Raw genomic sequence first — 6717 nt, 5'->3', positions numbered from 1 at the left:
AGAGAGATGGGTGGGGGCAGTTAGTGCCATTGTGGCCAGAAAATGATAACGAATCCATGAATACCCTGGTGCTGGAATTACAGGATGTTGTGAGTCACCCAGTGTAGTTGCTGGTAATTGAATTCTGGTACTCTAAAAGAACAGTGTTTTCCTAACTGTTGAGCTATGTCCCAAGTCTTGGTGCCTTTGATGTTTAACTACAATACATCATATAAAATTAAATGTGTTTTTAGCATGTGGATTCAAATCTATACTTAATTTGTTTTTCTATTTTGAAACATTCCAGATTTTGGGAATTTTGAACTAATGACATATACTCATAAACTTTTGCCACTGAAAAAAATGAGCCATAATTTTGATAGGCAGTTTTGAGGGTATATGAATTTTGGTAGTTTCTTAAAAGCTACATGACCCCTAAACTGTTGTGATTCCCATTATGAAGTCAAGATAGATGTTGAGGACAGTGGAAGGCTGTGGGAAGAGAGAGTTCTGAGCTATCATGGGATTTATTTGTAGTGTCCATATTAAATGCTTAATGGAATAATATGAGTGATGACTTCAGGGGAAGATGCTACCCAGTAAAGCTTCCAACTTATAAAAAGGAATAAAAGATATCCTTAAGCAGCAAAGGAAACTATCAAAAACAGAAAGATGGTAAAAATGTATTTGAATGGGGGGGGCGCAAAGTTCTAACCCCAGAAAGCAAAGAACTTGGCAGCTTTGGCAACATAGTTCAGGCTTTAGAGTCAAGAATATAATAAAGGGGTTGTAGAATCACCCTCAGGGCTAAGGAATGCCACTAAGGCCAGGGATGTATCAGGAGAGTTCCTGCATGGAGTCCCAAAGAGGCCATTATCTGAAGCTGAGAAGATCCAAGAAGCCTGGATTTCAATGGAGATCCAAAGATGTTGGAGATGCTGGAACCATGAGATACCTGCTGTGTTACTGAGAGCTTTTATCGTTGTGAAGAGACACCATGACCATGGCAACTCTTACAAATGAAAACATTTAATTGAGGTGGATCACTTATAGTTTCAGAGGTTCAGTTCATTATCATCATTGTGAAGAGCATGGAAGCATGCAGGCGGGTAGTATACTGGAGAAGTAACCGAGAGTCTACATCTTGCAGTCAATAGGAAGTGACTAAGACACTGGGAGGTAACCTAAGCACAGGAAATCTCAAGGCCCACCCCCACAGTGATTGCTAGAGCAATAAGACAACTGAAGAAGATTAAGGGGTTACAAATTTGAAAGGAAGAAGTCAAAGTATCATTATTGGTAGATGATATCATAGTCTACATAAATGACCTTAAAATTCCACTGGTAAACTCCTGCAGCTGATAAACATTTTCTGTAAAGTAGCAGGATACAAAATTTAAACACCAAACTCAGTACTCTTCCTATATGTAAGTGACAAATGAAACAAAAAAAAAATCTGGGAAACAACACCTTCCACAATAGGCTCAAATAATATGAATATCTTGGGGCATCACAGCGCAAGTGAAATACTTGTATGATAGAAACTTTAAGACAATGTAGAAAGAAATTGAAGAAGATATCAGAAAATGGAACGATCTCCCATGCTCATAGATAGGAAGGTCAAAATGGTCATCCTCCTTAAAGCAATCTATGGATTCAATGCATTTGTTATCAAAATCCCAATACAGTTTCTCACAGATCTTGAGATCTTGAAGAGGCAACTTTCAGCTTCAAGAGGAAACACAGAGACATACACAAAAACCCAAGATAGCTAAAACAATACTGAATAATTAAAGAACTTCAGGAGGTATCACTAATCTCTAATTCCAAGAGTTATGATAATGAAAACATAATGGTACTGGCACAAAACAAGACATGGAATCAGTTTGAAGATCCAGATCTAAATCTACATGCTTATGGACATCTGATCTTTGATAAAGAAACTGGAAAGACCGTGAGAATAAAGACAGGTACTGGTCAAACTGGATGTTCTCATGTATAAAAATGCAAATTGACCCATATTTATCACCTTGTTCAAAATTCAACTTCAAATAGATCAAAGCCTTAACATAAAATCAGATGATACACTGAACTTGTAGGAGGGAAAGTGGGGGGGGGGAGTCTTGAATTCATTGGCACAGGAGATGAGAACTCAGTTATCAGAGGCACTAATATAAACAATTAATAAATGGAATTCTATAAACTGGAGTTGAGAAAAACTTCTGCTTCGCAAAGGACACTGTCATATGAACAAAGTGTCAGCCAATAAAACAAGAAAATATTTCTACCAACTACACATGTGATAAAGGGTTTATAACAAAAATATATAAAGAACTCAGAAAACTAAGTGTCAAATAATGCAATTTTAAAAATGGAGTACATATCTAAACAGAGAACTCTCAAAAGAATAAATTCAAATTGCCGAGAAACCCTTAAAGATATGTTCAACAACCTTAGCAGTCAAAGAAATGCAAATTTAAACACCTCTGAGATACTATCTTACATCTGTCAGAACTGCTAAGATCAATAAAACAATTGACAGCTCATACTGGTGAGGATGTGGAATAAGGGAAATATCCATATATTGTTGGTGGGAAAGTAAGGTTGTACACCACTGTGGAAATCAGTGTAATGTTTCCTTGAGAAGCTGGAAATCAATCTACTTCAAGATACAGCTATACTCCTCTTGAGTTGTATACTCAAAAAACTAGTACTACAGAGACACTTGTTCAACCACGTATTTTGGTGCCAGAAATTGGAAACAGTTTAGATATCAGTCAACAGATAAATGGATAAAGAAAATCTGGTACATTTACCCAATGGAGAATTACTAAGTAAGCTGTTATAAAAATGAAATAATGAAATTCTCAGGTAAATGGAGGGAACTAGAAACAGTCACCCTGAATGAAGTAACTTAGACCCAGAAAGACAAACAGGTTATGTATTTTCTTATATATGAAGGTTATCTGTCTTAGTTAAAGTTTCCATTGCTGTAATGAAACACTGTGACCAAGAAGCAAGTTGGGGAAGAAAAGGTTTATTCAGCTTACACTTCCATAGCATTTTTTTTTTTTTGTCACCAAAGGGAGTCAGGACAGGAATGCAGGAACTGACACAGAGGCCATGGCAGGGTGCTTCTTACTGACTTACTCCTCATGACTCACTCATCTTGCTTTATTATAGAACCCAGGACCACAGTCCCAGGGATAGCAACACCCACAATGGGTTGGGGTGCTTCCTACTGATCACTAATTGACAAAATGCCTTACAGCTGGGTCTCATGAAGGCATTTCCTCAACTTAGGCTCCTTCCTCTCTGAAAGGCATCAAGCTTGTATCAAAATGACACCAGCCAGTATATCAGCTAAATCAATGGAAACCAAGTTATAATCTATTGAACCACAGAAGTTAGGTATAAAGTAAAGGAATAGGGGAAATGAATAGATCATCCTAGGAAAGGGGAAAAGGATACATATGAATAGATTGGGGGCTATAATGGGAGGTTCAAGTTGGGAGGGGGAAGAAAGAGGGAGAAGAAGAATGCTACAAGCCACAACATCCACAACATTAAACATTAATTGCCCACCCATCTTTTCACAAGCGACTTATCCGAACCAAGGAATATGGTAACGGCTAAACCAAAAGGCAAGGATTTTTGGCATTACTGCTTTTTGAATAAAGTGGCTGTCCTTTGCTGAAGATTTTTCACTGTAGCTGAACTTCCTTTCTGTTACATATTTGGGAATTAGTTCCCACAGTTCAAAACAGTCTCATACTGTCAGGCCTTGTTCCTCTCTCCTAGGCAAGCACAGAGTTGTGCCTTCGAGTAATTACCTTTATTAGTAGGCATTTGCTCATAATTTAGGGTCCAGGCAAAGAACATCCCATTTCAGATATTCAGAGATCTCCAAGAACATGGAATTACTACCTTTCTAAGATGCTATTCTGGTTTTACCCCACTTAAAAGATTCCTAACTCCTTATGCTCACCTTCACCTCACTTTACTGATGATTTTAGATCAGGATCTCAAGGACAGCAGAAGAGATAATTAACTGCAACCCAGAGAAAGACCCACAACACCCACGATCAGAATGGCTAATAACAGCATAGCCCAGAACTGATAATTTAGAGGCCTGGGTTTCTTCGCTCAGAGCAGTAAGTCTAACTCTGCAGCATCTGGTGTATATGCTATCTGATGAAGAACCATCAACTTCTCCCTGACTGTTCCATAGGTTGCCTGGTTACCTGGTAACCATTACGCATATTGGGAAAAAAGAAGTGGCTTACTGATTTAAACAATCCATGCCCCTGTGACAGAGGTTTTTGTCCCACCAAAGTTCGCAGCCATTTAGTCCCAATGAAACACACAGAGGCTTACATTAATTATAAACTGGTTGGCCTATTAGCTCAGGCTTCTTATTAACTCTCATAACTTACATTAACCCATAATTCTTGTTTGTGTTAGCCACATGGCTTGGTACTTTTTATTACTGAGGCGTACTCATCTTGCTTCCTCTGTGTCTGGGTCACAAATGCAGTCTGAGCCTTTCCTCTTCTCAGAATTCTCCTGTTCTGGTCACCCTGCCTATACTTCCTGCCTGTCAGCATTTTATTAAACCAGTACAATTGACAAAGCTTTACAGGGTACAAGACCATTGTCCCACATCATGCCCTATAAAATTTTACTGAAAATAAACCTGTTTGATCTTTTAGGCACCACCTAATAATTTAGTGTAGTGCACTAACATTCCCCTCTAGTACTTTCTGATGATTTATTCCCTTTCTTAACTATCTTTTACCATTAAGGTCTTCACCAGATGTGTACTAGCCACGCCCTCAGATCTCTCTCTCTCTCTCTCTCTCTCTCTCTCTCTCTCTCTCTCTGTGTGTGTGTGTGTGTGTGTGTGTGTGTGTGTGTGTGTGTGTGTATCTGATTTTCTATAGGACAAAAGCATTCTGGTTCTGGAACCTGCTATGGTTGGGGAGTTGCTGGTTTTAAGTATATATATGACTGGGAACATTTGTAATGGGTAGAACTAAGAATGATGTAGAACTAAAAACAATGTAGAACAGGAGAACAAGGAAGAATAAGGACATGGAGAAGAATAAAGAAACAGGAGTTGTGAGTAGATTTCTTATGCCTCAGATCCTTACCCTGAGATTTCTAACTGTCCTTTAGCTATTTATGGCATCCTTAATTGAATCCCATTAGAATAAAGGAATACAGGGTGAGACATATAAAATTGGGAACATTTGAAAGGTATTATAGAAACCTAATACAAAATAATCTTCCTAAACATATGCATATATGAAGGTAATCTAAATGGAATTACCAAATATTGGGGGATACAGAGCCCCAACTGTCCCTCTCTTGTCACGAAATGAAGCTTCCATAATTGGGATAGGTTAACATCTAACTGACGTGTTGGCCAAAGAGATCTTGTGGTCATCCTCAAATGACATAAGCTATTGCAAAAACTATAGGTTGCTTTTTACAAACGGTCTGCATGGCCCTATTGCTGAAAGACAACACCTACACAATTCATTGAACATGAAGATATCAACCTGATGTCAACATAGGACCTTCACCCCTATGTGATAGTGCCTTTGATACAAGAAGGTGGTCTCTATGGTACAAAAGGAGAGACATAAACAACAAACCAGTCACAAACTCTTTGATCTACAATGGTGTCCTGTCTTCAAGACATGCTAGGGCAATGGTGGCACGAAGCTTATGGAAATAATCAACAAATATCTAATTTGAATTAAGGCCCACTCTACAAAATGGAACCTATTCCCAACACTTCTTGGGTTGCCAAGAACCTGAAACTAGATAGCTCAGCAACTTAGTAGAAAATTAAATACTACTGTCCTTTTAAAAAAAAAAGTAGCAATGAAATGACATTTTTCTATACCAGTGAGTCTCAACCTGTTGGTTGAGACAGCATATCCTGAATATCAGATACTTACATTACATTTCATAATAGTAGCAAAACTATAGTTATAAAGTAGCAAAGGAATAATTTTATGCTTGCGGATCACCAAAACATGAAGAACTGTACTGAAGGGTTGTAAGAATAGGAATGTTGAGAACCACTGTTCTATACCTATAGATCAATGACTTACTCAACCATCATCAGCAAACTTTCCTCCCGCAGTCTATGGGAACAATTACAGAGACCCATGGCCAGAGATTGAGAGACTTTGTTACACTCAACCTTAAATAAGATGTCTCCATTAAATCCCTAATCTCAGAGTTTAGAAAACCCTAAGGAAGAGAAGGCAGAACGAAATTTAAAAGACAGAGGGGATGGATAAAAACCAAGAAAACAAGTCCTACTAAAATTAACATGATAAAACTCATATGAACACTGAGTCTAAGGCCCCACCTGCTGTAGACCTACACAGGCCCTGTGCATGCTTCTTTCAGTTTCTATCGGGAACTCACGAAGGCCAGCTGGCCTGGATCTGAAAAAAGCCAGAAATGAGGAGCACACACATACCGCCATACCTATCTCAGAAGCAATCTACAATTGATAACCACTTGCAAATGAAAATTTAGTCTCCTCCAAGAATGTCTCACTGGGGAAATCAACCTACACATAAGGGTAGGCTGCATGCCCAGCAGGAGATCACCAATAGAAACAAACTAAATGGCATCTTTGGAGGTTCCTCTTCTTACAATGTCATGTCACAGCTTTTCGATCTTAGAATTATCTTATTATTTTTATTTTAATTT

Source organism: Microtus ochrogaster, unplaced genomic scaffold (assembly GCF_000317375.1).
Source record: "Microtus ochrogaster isolate Prairie Vole_2 unplaced genomic scaffold, MicOch1.0 UNK36, whole genome shotgun sequence".
Lineage (NCBI taxonomy): Eukaryota > Metazoa > Chordata > Mammalia > Rodentia > Cricetidae > Microtus > Microtus ochrogaster.
This window is presented reverse-complemented; position numbering follows the sequence as displayed.